Source organism: Ammospiza caudacuta, chromosome 1, assembly GCF_027887145.1.
Source record: "Ammospiza caudacuta isolate bAmmCau1 chromosome 1, bAmmCau1.pri, whole genome shotgun sequence".
Lineage (NCBI taxonomy): Eukaryota > Metazoa > Chordata > Aves > Passeriformes > Passerellidae > Ammospiza > Ammospiza caudacuta.
The window spans coordinates 126,434,723-126,453,188 of NC_080593.1; positions in this window are offsets into that span (position 1 = coordinate 126,434,723).

Below are 18,466 nucleotides of genomic sequence, written 5' to 3' on the forward strand. Positions count from 1 at the left end.
AGATCAGGTCCTAAAAGCATTTTCAGTCTGATCCAGTACAGCAATTCCCTTGTTATCTCTGGGTAAGCAATGCTTTATTTCAATGTATCTTTATCGCAAAAGTGCTGTCAGGCAATTTCTAAGTAATTTGAATAATTCCTTTTCGCACCCCTAGTAAGCAATGCCAAGGAGCATTTGCTGTTCAGCATTTGTAAAAATGCTGATCTATAATAAGATAGTAATCTGTTCCTTTGCTGCCTGGGAAGAAAAAAATTGCCATAAATTCAGAGCTGTCTCATGAGGACTGCAGGGATCAAATGCTTTTTGTTTCTCTCTCTCATCCACAATAGCTTCCTTCACAAAGTAGCTGCAGTAAGCAGTGGCACTGCAAGTGAATTCCAAATCACTCCAGGCTTTGTTTGACCCAGAAGTCAATATAAGACAGGGACACAACTGCATTATAGCTTCCTTCCCACAACACAGCATTGTTTGGAAGCTGCCCAAAGACTATTAATCCACAGACTACATTCTTAGCCTGGTGGGTATCAGTAGCCCAGAAAATTGGTTCCCTCATTTGCTAGTTAGAGAACTTTCCTGTTTTACCCAGTCCCTGAAGCTCTGTTCTCTGTGTAGTACCATCAGTCAGTAACCACAAAGATACCCTTCTAAACAGAAAAAAAATTATATCCTAGAATAAAAATGTTCTCAATAGGAACTTTATCACATTTTTAATGACTGTTGATGAAACAGCAGACACTGCTTTAAATAAATAGACCCTAATATATGGAGCCTGCACTCATGCTTGTCCTCAAATTCAATAGATTTAGTCCTGTTATCTTTCAAGCAGTAAGAGCAAAAGGAGTACATGATCACTAGAAATAGGCATCTACCCCAAGTGTGCCTTGAAATTAATACTGTATCAGTGAAAACCATCATTCATAGTGGCAGGAGCATTACAAACTCTTCCTGTTCTCTAAAATAGGAACAAGGGCACAGATTCCAGGGCACTAATTGCATTTTCAGTGTTAGGCACACACTTCACTGTTTCAGAGCTTAAGACTGTAAGACATAATATTTAAACCCAGGGAAGACAATTTGGGATAATTAATGGAAATTTAATTGTGCAATTTGTCTGGCTACTATACAGATTAAGTGTTATAGTCCTGACATCAACCTCTCTTTATCTAATGCTGAGCAGCCTTTGGCCCTGCTCCAAAGCCCACTGAGGACAGCAGAAGTCTTCTCAGCATCTTCAAAAGGCTTCCAGCCAGGCTGTTTGGTGTTACCTATTTATAAATTATGTTTATTGAATGTTCTTGCATTTTTACAGTACCTGAGCAGCTGCTAATTAACCACACAGAGGTACAAGGGAGAACACTGACCTAAAGAGGGGAACACCAGTGGTGTGGCTGGGGCAGAAAGCCCGTGCTTGGCTCTGACAGCAGCTTGCCTGGGGCAAGGAGCCAGGCTCACTTCAGCAGAACCAAATCCCTGGGAAAGGAGGGAGGCTGCTGGAACAGGCTGACAGACTGCTCAGGAAATGGCTGTCAGTCCTGGCCTCACTCACTGAGGGTTCCTATAAAGATGTTTGACTTTAACATCCAGCCCAGAGAATGGTCCTAAGAGAGTGGGTGGTGGGCTCGCTGGCTTCCTTTGCTTTCCAGAGCTGCTGCTTGGACCCCACCCTGTGCAAAATATAGCCTGGAAAAGGAAAGTGGGCTCATAATATCCTGGTGCGCTTGCTTCAGGCTGCCTTGCCTTTCCCCAGCATCCCTATAACAATCAGCTGTGCAAACCTGGTTTGTGCTGGGCACAGGGACTCTGTGTGGAAGAGGCCTGGGCTGGCTGTGCTCTCTGGAACACTGGGGAGCATGGGCTGTGCTCTCTGGCACAGGGAGCATGGGCTGCTTCTGCTCCAGAGACACGGTGTAGTCATATTGCAAAAGTACTATTATCATTACAGTGCAAGTCTCCGTTCTCGGCCTGTTGTCTCTGCCCAGTTAGGCGTAGAATGGCCTTGGGACAGCCTGCGCTCCAAAGGACGAGTGCACTCTTCAGATTTTCCAGTCTTCAATATTGTTTATTATTTCTTATCTACAAAGTTGTCTCCCAGCCTGACAGAGGTCTGACCAGCAAGACAGCCACGGGCACACTGACCTCCCACTGGGCGGTCATTTATTTTTATACTGAAAACTACGTATAAGATATTTACCTTTACCTTCCAATACCTTTTACCCTTATTAACAAGTGCACATTTGACATGAACCAATCCCAAGGTGCCAGCATCACCACCAAAGATGGGTGACAAGAAGAAGAGAGGAAGGACAAGACAGGCCCTAATTCTTCCATCTTGTCTCCTAAAACCCACCCTGTACCAAAATCCCAAAACCTGTATTTTCACCCTGTGAATAATCAATTCCTTCACCACTTATCCCCAAGTGATCCTCTTGTCCTCATACAGGTGGCACATCCCGTGCAGGGTGAAAATCCAACCACCAAGCACTTCTGGCAGCATTCCAGGATTTCCGAGCCCCCCAAGGGTTGTCTCAGCAACTCTGGACATTAGGAGTGATGCGCTGAGTTCCCACATGCAAGGGTTCCATATTGCTAGAGTTTCACACCTCCTTGATGTTTCTTGTAGGCAACTCCTCTAGGCACTGACTCTTCCTCATCCTCATAGCAGCCAACTAACTCCAGTTCCCACCAATCCACTCTTTTATAACACTCTTATTGGCTGCAGGTGTGGCCTGTTAACATCAGGCCTGCTCCTAATCTTTAGTAATTGGTTCAGCCCCAACTCTTTGGGCAATATGATTACATTCTATACCGCCTTCATTTACCCATACTGGATCCCCCTACAGGGACACTGGCAGCTCAGCCAAGGACTGCCACAGGGGCTGTGTCTGGGCCAGGTGAAGGTGCAGTGTGGGGTATCCCTGTGGGAAGTGCTTCCAGGTGACTTGTGGAGAGGATGCAGGGATTTAGAGGGGCTTCCTATGCTCCGAAATGGGAAATGTTCCACAACACTCCAGATGGGAGATGAGTGGTACATTTTACAAACTGAAATATCTTAACTTAGTAAAGACCCTGAAATTATGGGAGTTTCTAACAAAGATATGGCATCTTTGGCGATTGCAGTAATTCTTGTTTTGCTACCCAAAAGTGGCATGAACCTGTACAAGTACCTGCCATGAATATCCCATGTGGAGGGTTGTTTTTACTTCCTCTGACTCATCTTTATGGCAGACCATAAAAGTGTATCACAAATACAGATCAGTTTCTGTCCATGAAGATTTATTAACCCAATTTGAAAAAAAAAGGGCATTTAATAGCCAACATTGTAGATATGATATATTACTGGGTGTCTCCTACCTATAGGCACAGTAGTTTCCCTTCCTCACTTGAGAATGGGGGAGCAGATTTACAGGTCTCTCACAGACAGATTTAGATGCTGGCATTTACCCAGTGTGGACTCTCTGCTAACTTTAATGATGTTTCATTGTCCCTGGGAAATCACAGCTCCCATGGCTGACATTTTTAGGATCATATGAGCACGCAGCAGCACAGTTTCCTAGGGAGCAGAGAAAAGGTGACTGTGACCTGTGAATGAAACACAAAGTGATGATTCAGGGCTCTCTAATTTTAAAAGGAGGTGTCCTGCCTACCAGTGAGTTGGCAGCTGTGGTAAAGAAAGTAGATATTTCACTTTGCCCATGTTGTCACTGCTTGGTTATTTTTTTCTGTAGACTTCAACTCTGAAGAGGAATTGTACTGAAAGGATGATTGTATGCATGGATTTTAGACTTGTTAGTATTGCTTAAGTCAAATATGTTGCATTTTGGAAGAGGTGATGTCTGAGAGAGAGTGAAAATATTCCTGCTTGGCCTCAGGCCAGTGACTCCTGCAGGAAAGCAGGTGCTCTAACCACCTTTCTTCCATTGCCATTTTGATGTCACAATTTTGGAGATATTTCTTACCATTTTCTTTGAGCAAAGTCTCATGTCTTGACACAGGCAGACCAAGAAACCAGCTTTTCAAAGTCAGTCTGGTGGGACCTGGCTCTGGAGCACCCACCCCACCTTCAGCCACAGAGGCTGCGCTGTGCCTGTTCTCCCTACCTGTGGTGGTGCTTCTAACAGCAGATCATGGTGTGTTCTTACAGCTCAAAAATCCCACTGCCCCAGACCATTTCCTGCTTACCATTCCTTTTAACATTTAGAAACACTCTCTGGATAACAAAGTCCCCTCCTAACAAAGTCTAGGTGACTCAAGGCACAGAAAGGAAGCTGTAGGCTTTGCACTTCTAGCCTGCCAGTTGGAATCCAGCACAGAGGACTTGTTCTTGTCATCAGCTCTCAGAAGGAGGGTGAACTGAGGGCCATTTTCTATTTCCCATATAACTTACTACAGTGACAGCTTTTGCAGGATCTGCCATGCCTTTCCAGTGGTGTAACAGGGATTAGGTGTCTCATCAGGCATATGCATCCCAATAATAGGCCAGAAATGACTTATGGATAGAGCAAACATATATTGGGAAAATCTGTCCCACTCTGCACTGATTAGGTCAGGCTATCACTCAGATAACTAAGAATAGCAGTGCCATGCAGTCAGTGCTAGTGATGACTCAGAAGGTGGTTTTTTTAGCTGAAAAACATTCCTCAGAGTTGTCACTGAGGATCATAGATGGATGAGGAGCAAAGCCTTTTCATTTTTCTTTTAATTATTTGTCAACTTACACATTTCTTCATGCTCATCCACTACACATTTATTTTTAGAAGGAAGTTCAGTGCCCTCTTGCCCTTGAAAATCATTTAACCTAAAAAGATATGGAGGAAGAAATTAAAGCTATGCATTAGCATTGCTTTATAGGCTACTCATGTACTTTGACACTTTCAAGAATAGGTAAACAAAACCCTACTCCTTCCTTTCCCCTCAAGCTACCTGTTTCTCATAACAGCTTTTTCGTTTGCCCCTGTTACAACTGGCAGGGTGGAAATGAATCATATTTCAGTATATCTAGAGACAGCAAATATTGTTACCTTCAGAGTGGAGGCTGAAAAGCAAATGTTTTTGATGTCATGGGTCATGTTGGGTCTTGAAGTGTCTGCCTATCTGACTACAGGTAGTAGCTGTGGGATGCTGAACTATAAACTTACTCTGAATATGGAAATTTCTCCCATTTCTTAGTACTATACTGAGTTCTCTGTGTGGTAATAAATCATACCATTAATGTTGGAAAGCACTAATTCTTAATGAATATTTCTCTAATCAGCCACCAACACAAATTCAATAGAAATATGCTGTAATGCAGTTTATTGGTTACAAAAACTTTGTGAGTCACGTTTGGTTAACTGCATCTTCCCCAAAACAGCTTTAAAGTAAAAGAATAAGTACAATCAAGAGAGTCCCTGCTTATGGTGCATGTGACTTTTTAACATAGACCTTAATCCTGGGCACTGAAGCACTCACATGATTATTTAATACATATTTAAAATACCAAGAAAAGTACATGACTCTGTAATCACTGATTTACTATTTTCCTCTCTTGTACAAGTAAAAAACCCAGGACTTTATATGTGCAGCTGCTTTTTCTGATCTTCTGGGACATTGTTCACTGCTGGATAGGAAATTAATTTTATAATCTGGGATTTATTTTCTGCCTTTTTTTTCTTTCTGATTTCATGCCATACCTATCCTTTCAGTGTACTTTGAACTGGACAGTGCAAACCAGTTGAAAGCTTTTCTAGAGAACCAGCTATAAAATAATGAATATATGAGGACAGCATATTGAACATGCTGTTTTGCATTAGCCCATGAAGCACATTGAGGTTTTTAAAGCACTTTGTGACATTGCTGCTCACAGACCCAAGCCCCTGAAGGGGTGGCAGCAGCAGTGGAGGTGAGGGGAGGTGTCCGTGGCTTCCCCACAGTGAGAGGGCAGTGACACTGCACACCCAGAGGGCCCTGCAGACAGCCTTGCCTGCTGCAAATGCCATCTCCCTGGGCACCTGGGGAAAGGGAATTGCACACAAAATGTCTGTAAAGGCTGGAGCTGCCTTGCAAGACAGACCAAAGTCCTATAAGGTCAATGTAGCCTCCAAAGACTGATTTCAGGGTCAGTGTGTCTATGTAACTTCTCAATCGGGTCTGTCCTGAGGAGGCCTTTATCCCAGACAGGTCTTAAAAGGAACAGTGATGCAGGCTTGTCTGTTGGACATCCAGCTTTGCACATTCCTGTCTTTTCATGGCAAACTACCTCAGAGGTGTTCAGTCTCATCACCCCAGGAGAGTTTGGCAACAAGCAATGTGTGGTGTGCTCAGAAAATACATGGACTGACCTTGTTCATAGCTTTTTAAATGTTCTACATCCAAAAGCTATTGTTGGTCTTTTGTCATTAAATCTAATTCTTTCACTTCCTTTTCCAACCTGCTGTGTTTCAGTGAGACTTAATGAATCTTTATCAAATGTTGGGGACCTTTCAAATACTCTCTCAATGAACAGTGTTTCAAAATGCACAAACACACACAGTAAACAGAAATAGAGAAACAAAAAGAAAGGAGAATTCCTAGACTTGTCATACTGGTAGGCATAGTTGAGCTTTCAATACACACTGTGGATTCAGAGGACTGGGAAAGACTTGGCAAGAAATAATAGACAAAATATTAAATGTCAGACTTCTGTTTATAACAGAGCTTTCAGTACAATAGGCCTCATACAGTCCATCAATGCTGTCATGTAACTATTTATATGTATGTAAAAGCTGAGTTTGTCTAGGTTTTGTGTTTATGGAGTCAATCAACTTTCTTTTCACATCTTTTTTTTTAAACTTTATTTAAACATGTTTATTACTTTGCTCCTCTGTTCTTAAAACTGCCTCCCCCAGAGTAGTATTAATATCTCAGAGCCTCAGTTTCATAAAAAAACTCCAAAACAACCAGTGAAAAGCAACAATGAAATAACCTGTAATATATTAGCAGAGAAAGCTTGAAAATGTGGTTGCTGGCAATGTAAGGTCTGGGTCTAAGGGAAGGGCTGTGGAGTACTGTGGGTTTGGACAGTTTTTAGGGTTCCCTATGTTTTGGACTGATGACAATGGAATAATGAGGGCTAGTTAAGCATTTCTGAGAGTTGAGATTTCTGTGCAATGGCATGCAACATGTGATAGAGCTGCACTTCTAGAAATCCTTCTTCCTCTAAGGTGGCATCAACCTCCCCTGCCTCTGTACTACATAAAAGGCAGCTGGCTGTGTTAAAACATCCGTCTGGAGAACAATATTCCAGCTTCCTCCAACAACATGTTGTCTCAGAAGTCTTTTAAAATAGTTTATAAAATTTCCAACAGACACAGCAAAACAGCATGATAACTTCAGAAAATCATCAAAAGCAAACTAGGAAATGAAGCTTTTAAAAAGATGTGGGGCATGAATGAAGACTGTCTGTGCACTTTTTTGTGTAGAGGATGAAAACATTTTGCAGTTGGATGAGGTGGAGCTATGCTGGGACTCTGTCAAGTTACCACCAGTGTTGCCTGCTTTTAGTAATGGCAACTCCATGTCCACCAACTGGATGTGTCATACACATTGCCTTCATTTTTTACAAGTGCTAGCAAATATTTGTCACAGATTTTCACCTTCATGACCTCCTAAATATATTGTGATGATGTCTATCAATAATATTGTAGTGGTTCAACAAGGCCAAGTGGAAGGTGCTGCACCTGGGTCAGGGCAGACCCTGGTATCAACACAGGCTGTGGATGAACAGATCAGGAGCAGCCCTGCTGAGAAGGGCTGTGGAGAGCTGATGGGTGAGAGGCTGGACATAACCCAGGAAATGGACTTTTACAACTGTTGCTTTTATTTTCATCAAAGGATTTTTACCTTTTCAGTTACAAGTAGTGTAGGTTTCTTTCACTCTTTCACTGAACTTTATCTTCAGGCTACCCTAATCTGGAGCTTGTGGCCTCTCCATTTTAATTCAGAGCTACTTTCTTCCAGGAAAATTAGGTAATGGAAAATCATCTTACTCACTCTATTCTCTCCAAAGTTCACAGGGCTTCATTATATTTGTGTATGTAAGCTACCACATGAAAAATTCCACACTCTCAAAAGGGCCTACACAAAAATGCAAGCAAATCTATTTACAGAGGAAGCCATCCCAGATATTGGATCATATTTCTAACTACTACCTGAGAGCTCTTTGGGAAAATTCACAAAAAGATTCAACATAAACCGGAAAGTCCTATCCAAGTGAAATCCCTAAAATCCTTAGCACAAGATGCCCAAACTTGTCATTTTCTGTGAGAGGAAAACCCGAGACAAGGAGTGACCTGCAGCCAATAAGGCAGTGCACAAGTGAGGAAAAGGGGTACATTACCTGGATAGAGGAGAGACTGGCATGAAACTCTAAAGTGAAGTATGTTGGAAAGTGCAAACCAGTGCTGAGCAAAAGTGGGATCTTTGGAAGAATTCTTTTCTGCCTTTTCCTGTAAAAATTCCTGTAAGAGTATTTTTAAACTACTGATTAATGATTTTTTTCCTCTGAGTATTCTCAATATAAACAGTAGTACTTTCTAACAAATGTGGCTGTAATTTTTTGTTATTATTTTTCTGTTTCTGATTGGAGAACATTCAGAGGACAAAAATAGTATGATGTATTTCACCATTTTTATACAGAAACTTTATTCTTGAACAAAAGAAAGTGTTCTTATTAAGCATTTATAAATAGCTTTTATTTCCTGCCTACAAACATTGCATGGAGTTACTCTTCAACCATTCATCCATCTTGGGTTTCATGCCTAATTAGAAATAAAAAATACATGTGTTGGATTTTATATGTTGGAGCCTTCTGTTGCCTGTGGGCTGGATTTCCTGCTATTGTTTGCCACAGGTGACTGTGTACACTCAATTACCATGCTGGAGATCAGCGTTGTCTGAGGTGCTTTTTGGCCCAGTACTTACAGAGCCAGACTCCAGAGCACGTCCTTTTGTTTGGATTAATAGTGGAAAAATAGAAAATACTATTTTATTTTCATTGAAAGGGTTTTCTTCCTTCACACTGAAATCAATGTCAGCTTTTTTTATGTGACCTGGGAGTGTCTTGGGAGGCAAATTGTCATGCTGACTGAAGTGGAAAAGAGAAGCAGTGAGCTTTCTGTGTGCTCAAACAACAAACAAGTCAGTGCAAGGTGGGTTCTCTACAAAATGGCCTACAAAACAATTATCCCTCTGCATCTTGATACTCCATCCTTTTCACCTGTCTGCCACAGCTACCATTCACTTGTGGTGATCCAATTGTCATGTTCTGGTTTCCACCTCTATAAATATGACTGGATTGCCCTCAGTGAGTGACTGTGAACATGGCACAGTAAAAAGCAGTTTGCCTTGCTGTGGATTTACAGATTTGGATCAGATCTGCTCAAGAAGATGACAGAACAGCAAATGTTGTGCTCATGGGGGAGAGGACATGTCGTCTGCCAAATCTAATCTGCTTTTTTTCCAAATGAGCATCACTTCCCAGATGCTGTGATTAGCAGCTATCAGTGGCTGCTTGGGTTAACTAAGGAAAGGAGGTTTATGCTCTCTATCACACATTTGGACTCTAAAGAAGATACTTCAGGTTTTCTGTCCTTTGGCCATGTCCTGTCTTTGTCACAGTGTTTGTAAACAGTAGGAGTACATCAGCTCTGTGTGTTTGTTTGTGTGCTGTGAGAAGGATGTGTGTGGAAAGCCATGTGAACTGCAAAGGGTAGTGTCATCATTTACAAGTTATTTCCTTTAACAAGTGCTTCTATTCAAATCCAGATGGTGCTTGGAGAATTTTCTGCTATTGAAAAAAGGACTTCCCTTCCTCTTGGCTGTGGTACATCCTTGCACCACACCTGGGAGTGACGCTGGTCACATTTCCATTGCCTGGCTTTGGATCTCAATGTTCCATCATGTGATCACAATGTAGATGCTCAACTCGAGTCCCTGGGGTGATGTTCCCCTTTTCTCTGGGACATAAACATCGTGATGTTGTTGAACTCTAACATAATTTCCATGTTTCACCCTTTCCCCCTCTGCTGAAAGTTCTCTCCACAGACTTACCAAGAGAAGAGAAACTCATTGCAAAGACTGCTCTGGAGAGTCCTGAGTAATTTCCTGATGAGAGGTCTGAAATGAAAGTTTAGAATCTCGTTTCTATTTTTTGTTGCTGCTTTGTGAGTAGAAAAACTGCAGTATTTTTAGAAACAAGTGAGGAACAAAGATTTAGAGTTGGTTTTGCTTCCAGTATTTTGAGTGTTTGTCAGGTTCGTGAGAGTCCCCTCATGAGAGCCCAAACTAGGCTATGGCAATACAACAGCATATTTTGTTTAGTCAAGAAGGACTTTCTCATTCCTGGATTCCCACACATTTTCCCAACACTACAATTAAAAATTAATTGTAGTGTTGGGAAAATTAAGAAAATATTAATATTAAATTATATTAAAAAATAATTAATAAAAAATAATACAAAATTAAGCTACTTTTTAGTTAGGATAGGAAATCAGCTGGAAAGCAGCCATCAGTACTGCCCAACCACTTAGCCCAAGAAGCAGGACAGGCTGTCAAAGCCATTGAAAGAGCAGGAAGAGAGGCAGCAGCAAGCAAGACAGTGCAGGCACGCAGAGGCAAAACCCAGCACCACGTTTAACCTCGTATGCCTGTGTACGACTGGGACCATGCTTTCACAGCTGAGTGAAAGGAAAATGGTCATCTTCTCTGCTCATCTCAGTAGATGATCTTCAGATATTTTAACAGAATTGATCCTGTTTAGATCACAGTTAACAGAACTGATCCTGTTTGGAGAACACGGATTGAATTTCCCAAATGGACATTGTGGTGAGTCACTGGCACACCGTCAGAGATGTGTGAGGGTTTTCATTGCATCACCAACACACCACCACTCTCCAGCTGTACAATCCTTGGGCTTCTGACACCAAAGAGAGCTCAGTCACAGACCTGTCAGCCAAAATAGTGGTGAGAGCTACCAAACCTTCAGCTCAGTGAGCTGTTACATCAAGTATCAGACAATAACATAAATCCTTCAGGCACTGAAAAGAAAGCACATTTCTGAGCTGTTATTCATCTCCAAAAGAAGATATTTAAAATAGGTCAGCTAATGTATTACCTGAAGGTGTTTGCCATTTTCCAAGAACTGTAGTAGGGATGTATTTCAAATATTGATATCCATGGTGGGTTAAGGGAAAATGACTACACTGCATTAAGGACATCAGCATCCAGGATTCAAGAGGAGAGGAGTGTTAAATTCAGCAATTCACCTAGATCCAGATCAAGTAGTATACATGTTAAAACTCACTGTGAAACCAGGGCTTGACTGAGGGATGGCAATGTACAAGAACTCTGTGGCTGAGTCACAGGAGGCACAACAGGGATATCTGCCTGGGTTTACTGAATTCAGTGGCCCTACAAAGGTGAGGCCGATGCAAACCTCTGCCTCAGACACAGTCAGCAGCAAGACTGGCCAAAAGGTGCACCTGGCCACACACATGCTACACACACACCTATATGCACGGCCAGCACAGACTGAAACATCCAGCACCCAGACAAACATGGACAGGTTCTGTTCTGTTTCCCTCCCTGATGATCAGGATAAAGGTGCATAATTGGACATTAAGTTAAACCAGTATGGAAGCAGGCATGGAAAATATTTAAGCAGGTATGGAAAATATGGAGTTAGAAGAAGAGGCAGAGAAGAGCTGGTGTGTGTCTGGTAAAAGCAGATGTGGACACAGTGTGCTGTGAGCAGTGTGAGTTGCCAGGAGGAACAAGCTTCAGCTATAGGCAAAAAGGAGAAAACATGTGCTTTAATCCCCTTGTCTTTATGGACTCATCTAAATACCATGTAAAGGATTTGCTTTGTTTGGTGGTTTTGTTTTTTTGTGGCCAAATATATTCGAAGATGGTGTTTCCACCAGAGCGGGATGCTGCAAGCTGCTGGGGAAACCATGCCAAATCCCTCCCTCTCTAGCCTTCCTGGGTAGGAATGGATGCAGTCAGGCAGCAGAAACCGCACTTGCAGCCTGAGTGGGGGCACATCCCAGGCCTTTGTCCCTAGGAGGTGAAGTGCTGCAGGTGCCCAGGGCAGGATCTCACATGGAGGAAGCAAACTGGCTGTGACTGCTACCTGGAGCAGGGCACACCATGATCAGGGGATACCAATCCACTCAGCCCAGCCTCAACACTGCAGGGCCTTTTTCAGCAAGTTGGTTTTGACTGGGCTGATTGCTATTGTCCATGCTGGATATTTTTCAGGAATTATATATTCTGCCAGTAGCTGGGGATGGGTCCCTCATCTGTCACTCTCAATGAACTCTGCCTCCAGATGGTACCCAGTAGATACCCAGCAGTAGCTGACAAAGGTAGAGGTAACTGAATTTATCTGAGCAGTAAGAAATACCCTTGGCCTTTTCCCTTATCACTTTAACTGTTTATAAGATATTAATTCTGAAAGCACAGCCTTACATCAAAAATATAAATCATACTGATGTCCCTGTGTTGCCAACCAGGAGCTGTCAGAGGGGTTTCCAGATGGAAGAGCTGTTGTTGACATGGAGCTTGAGAATATCTTCAGTGCCATGTACATCTCCTACCCCAAAGTGCTCATAGGTACCATACAGGCAGATTCTGAGAATTCAAAGCTTATGGATTTCTGGGAAGAACTCTGTTTGGAGTACAGTTAAAATAAAATTTAAAAAGTTCATTCTTCAATTTTTTTCACAGACTCCAATGAATAATCTGAAACTCATGTAAAAGAACAATATAGAAATTCTTTCCTGATCCTAGAAAAACATTGGGAAGATGACACTTCTGAGATCACAGAATATTCTGAACTGGAAATCACCCACAGTGATCACCAAGTTCAACTCTTAGTGAATGGCCAATACAGGAATTGAATCCACAACCTTGGTCTTATTAGCACCACACTCTGACCAAATGATTTAATCACAATCTAATCCATAACTGTGTCAGGGTGACAAGTATAGTTTTTTTTTTCAGTAGATACAGTGTCTTCTACTTTGCAAGTGCTTAATCAACTCTGAAACAATGAGATTTAAGGTTTTTAGGTAATTTCATATTTTTTCCTCTCTCTGTTTTTTCTTTTTTTCTTTCCTCCTAAACTATCTAACTTCCACCTGCTTGTATACCTTGGACAAACGAAATAATGCCAATATGTTTCAGGTACAAGTAACTTCAATCTCCTATTTTTTATGCCCAATCAGATAGAAAATGTAAGTAGTAAAATAAAATCAGGTGAGTTGTTTGTGCTTTGAGTATTCTACTCTTTTGTTGTTCTTGCTCAAATTGCCTCTTCTTCATGTACTGAGCTGTTGCCCTGTGAGAACATGTACTTGTGAAGCTGAGGAAAGGTGCACTGAATGATGACTCTCACAGCAGGTGCTGCAGAGGTGAGTTAGCTCTGCTGCTTCGACTCCATGACAGTTTCAGAGGTGGAGAACCGGCGCTTGGTCCTGTATCCCTGGGTGTGACTAAACCATGTGCATTAATAGGTAGTTCTATGCATGTGTAGATCTACATTTATTGCGCATCTTACCTATCCCAGGAATTTGGTGTGTCAATACAAGCCTTCTGTGCCTTTGACCAGTCTCACTTCCCTGAATCCCTTCTCCCTAGTAATTTCACTTTTCCATTTAAAGAATGTTTTTTGGGCCTCATTGCTTTTCTCTGAATTGTCTGCATCAATCCATTCATTTTGGACAGCCTTGCCAGACCTGAGAATGATCTCAGAAGCTTTAGTAGTGACAGGCAGAGCATGTGGATGACTGCAGCTTGCTGGCTATCCTCTGGACTGTGCATCCTGATAGGATATTTGCATTTTTTGGTAAGGACACATTCACCACTCGCTTTCAGTCTGTGATCTGCTATAAAACCAGTGTTTGCTCTACTTCTTGCTTGTTCTCCATCTGGTATTTGTGTTTTTGCTCATATTGCTTGGTGCATTTTTTTCCTCTTAAATATCCCTCTGGATTTTCAAGCTACTACTGGGGTTTGTTGGGGTCATTTGAATTTGAACCCTGCCCTCTGGTATGCTTGCCCTTTCTCTCAGCTCTGTACACTCCACAAATAGTAACATCATTATTACTGAGAAGATTGAACAGGACTGGACTGGCACAAATCCATGAGATCTGTCCTTCCACTTTGAGCTATTGGCTGGTGAAACATGGTTTTGTGCATCAGTCTGTAGCAGCAGCTTTATCTGGTGTAATTTATAGCATAATTATAGACACAGAATCATAGAATGATTTGGTTTTGAAGAGACCCTGCAGATCATCCAGTTCCACCCCTCCTGCCATGGGCAAGGACACCTTTCAATAGACCAGGTTATCCAAAGCCCCATCCAACCTGGCCTTGAATGCTTCCAGGGATGGGGCATCCACAGCTTCTCTGGGCAGCCTGTCCCAGTGCCTCACCACCCCCGCAGTAAAGAATTTCCTTAGGTTCCATCTAAACCTGTCCTCTTATTTTAAGGCCATGTCCCTTTGTCCTCTCACTACATGCCCTTGCAAAAAGTCCCTCTCAAATGTTCTTGTAGACCTTCTTGTAGGCTGATGGCTTTGGTCATATTGTTACAACATTTCAGAAGTCAGCAGAGGTGACTACTACTGTTCTTCCATCCACAGGACTTGTCACCGTGTGAGAGGAAAATGAGATAGGTTTGAAATGCCTTATCCAAATAGGTGCTCATGCTTTAAAAATATTTTCTTCTTCAACACTACTTTTCTGAAGTCATTAACTTAGACCATAGTGATTGTGCCTGTATTTCACAACATGCTCTCTGTCCAACTGGAGTCAGAGCCAGGATAAACTGTTATGATGCTTCTTGATTACACCAAAATCCCCAGAAAAAAGGAAGCACCAGGGAGAGTCTTAACCTTGGTTCCTTACTCCTGGCCAGAGGGCTCAGTTCCTATCTGGAAAGCACAGACATTTATGCACCTAACCTTTCATAATCTAACTGCTCTATCTCTTATTAAATGAAATTAAAACATTTGTGTTGACCGAGTAATTAGGGGCCTTGAATGTTGCATCTTACAGTCTCAAATTGCTTTGTAGTCTTTTCTTTTCCTACTGTTCATATGGAGAAGAGATTTGTAAAGGAATTACAATGCATTTACCCCTACAGATCTGTAGGACTCAGTAGGCTATAAAACTCTGAATGCAGTATGGTACAAGATACAAGAAGGTGACACAATGCCATGGAAAGCTACAAACCTCTGCTAGGAGATTATACAAGAAGAGTGAGGGCCCTACCTTCACTGTCCTGCAGATTTTTTCATATCAAATGTGCAGAGTTTCCAAGTAAAACTTAAAGATTTTTTAGCTTGGGAAATTCATACTAGGATCTGAGATGAATGAGACTGTTTTTGGCATGTATGAGTACTATACATAGCTAGACACATTACATACCTCCCCTTTCCCGTAATTATGTTTACAGATTTCTGAAGCAACCCTAAGTTCTGTCAAGCTTGAAGCAGGCATGTCCCACAGCTCCTCTGTAAGTGTCTCCTGATGCAGCTTTAGCTGTGACACCACATCTATGAGCTTGAAAGACAAGATGGATCCTTGCAGTGGTTTTGAGCCCATTGCTGGCACAGGTACCTCTAGTAGGAAGTCTTATCCCCAAGGGAGTGTGACACGGAGAATGTTTAGTTTGAATTAAATAGAAAACCCTTTTCTTCTTCCCTTATCTTCTCACAAATAGTATGATTAATAATGGTGATCACATTATAGCAAATATAAAAAAGATTTTAAAATATTTTTATTAATTCTTCACTGAGAAACTGGAAGAAATCACAGTCACAAATCCAGTTGTAATGCGTTCACCCCACCCTTCCTAATCCCTGAATGATTGCATTTCTTCTAATTTTAGTTTTAAATTTTTTCATAACATCTCAGGAAAGTATGTTTAAACATTGTTTTTCTTCTTGAAAGGTAAAAAAAAGCAAACTTTCCTTTGAAAATCCTGCATGAATGCTGTCTAACACAGCTTTCCCTCTCTGTAGTGTCTCAGGCACAATATTATTCCCAATGTTGTGGTGCCCTTTAGTCCAAGTAACATTTTCTTGTGTTTCTCATCTGCAGCAGATGGCCAATATCCAAATACAACATTTTTCATTGAAATGGCGAGGATATGCTCTAATTGCCTCCCTAACAAAGACCTTGATTACATCTAAATTCCAGGATTTCTGAAGGCAATTTTTTCAAGGTATCAGCCTATTTGTTTGAGTGATTATCACTTCAGCACTAACCTTTCACTCCTTTGTATTCCTGAAAGCAACAGAACATCTTTAATCCAAAATGAAAATTAGGCAAGGTAGCAATGTCTTAAAAGGCACAGTTGAGCAATTTATAAAGAGCACAGTGTTTAGCAGCATAACACAGTTGCTTCTTGGAAAAAATGCTGTAAGCAGCGAGGACTTCTTATGCAGCACATTGCTTTAATAGCACAGCCCCATTCCCCTCCCCAAATCTTTGCTGTTTCTAGGGCTGCCCAGCCACACACTCACTGTCCAGTCACACTGTCCCAGCAGGTGACAAGGTTTCTGTGTGAAAAAACAGCAGGTCTGTACGTTGAGCACCAGGATGTGTGTGAATTCACTTTACAGGAATACAGTTGCTCCCAAAATGAACTTCAAAGAGATGGACAAGAGAAGTTGAAAGCTGCAGGAGAGCCTATATTCTCTGCACCGCTCCATGTGGAAAAGACTGGGATGCAGGGTCCAGTATTCCAGGTTTAGCTATATATCACCGGGAGATGTTTTCTATCACAAATTGCCACATTTTGCTCAGTCCAAGGAAACAGCTTTGGTACATGGAGTCCAGATGTGTCTTTCATTTGATTTCAGTGCTCCCCATGGGAGCACAGGGGCTGAGAGGGGCTCTTGCTGTGACAGCTTTCTTCTCCTTCCCCAGCAGATGTCAGAGAGGGCAGTGGCAGGGAATGCTGCCAGACCTGCAGCAACTGGAGGATGAGTACCCCATGCAGGCAATTTCCACCACCTCAGGGGATGCAGGCGAAACAGTGGTGAGACAGAGCCTTAACAAACTTACACAAAGAGTGACCAGTGGGAGAGGAATCTGAGTGTGGTGTTTTCAACTGAGCCAGGACTTCACTGCCTGGAGTGGGTGCCTGATGAAGCTGATAGCTTTAAATAATGCTATTTATGCACAGCATCACCTGCCAATATTTCTAGCCCATATGCAAGCTAGGAAAATAGCAAATGGATTGTTTGTCAATGTGAAAGTACATTTAAAGTCACATTGTACCTCAGACTAGATGTTCATTCCAGAAGTATCTGGCCTGTATAAAAAGTTTAAGAAAGAAGAAAAACTAATTTTTCTTGAGACTAAAAAGTTCATATTTCCCCTAAATTCTCCTGGAGACCCCAAAGATTGCTTTACAGACAGCAGTAGCCCAAAGTGCTCAGTTTCTATGCTGATTTGTACCACCTGCCCTATTGTTTTAGCCTTCAACACTATCAGTGCTGCTGCACTTATCCTGTTCTGGAAAGTCTCCAGCTCTCATGACATTTTTGTGTGACCTTTGTATAGAGTGAAAGTGCCAAATAGTAGGCTCCTAAACAGCATATCTGTATTTAGGTAGGAATTTAGCTATCATTATTTTAATTCCAAATCTCTGGAAAAATAAATGCAACTAAAATTTTCTTTAGAAGAGGAAGAGAGAGATGGATTATGTCACAGAAACAGAGATGACAGTAAATAAATAAATGAAGAGTAGATGAGAAGTCCTTTGTTTTTATTCTGTTACTGTTTCCAGATCCAGAAAAACTGTAGTTTGTACTGAAGGAAACATTTATTTCCTTTTCCTAAGCAAATAAAAAGCTGAAAACTAATACCTGTTGGAGAGGAGGTTTTGCATTTAACTTAAGAAGAATTTACAGGTTGCATCAGGAAAAGCCAAGAAATACAGAGCTTGTTTGCAGCAGTATTTTCTCCCTTGCCTGTGGCTCAGGGCTGGGAGGTGAACTCTGCTTAAAAGGCTCTGGAGAGGTTCCAGCTTCCAAGAGCCAGGCTGGGTGAGCAGCTCCAGCAGCTCTAACACACTGGGACCGTGTTAGACTGCAAGGCACGGGAATGAAGAAACTGCAGAGCAGAAATCCAGATTCACTAGTCCATTTCAGGCAGATTCTGATCTGTAAGAAATGTCTCTGGCTCTCTATTAAGACACTAGGAGAATAATCTGGAGGCCCATGTATAATGAGAGTTCACACTGTATGGCTGTTCTTATGGAAGCCTGGTAAAATATCTTTGCTCAAAATACGTGATCACATTCTGTTTGCAAAAGATGATACATGAGGCATCATTCTGCCTCCATTCCTTGTTACAGTCACTGAGGACTGGAGTCACAGAAACTCTGACACTCATAGGGGTGAGTTTTAATTGTAAGGTTTAAGATAGGGCATTT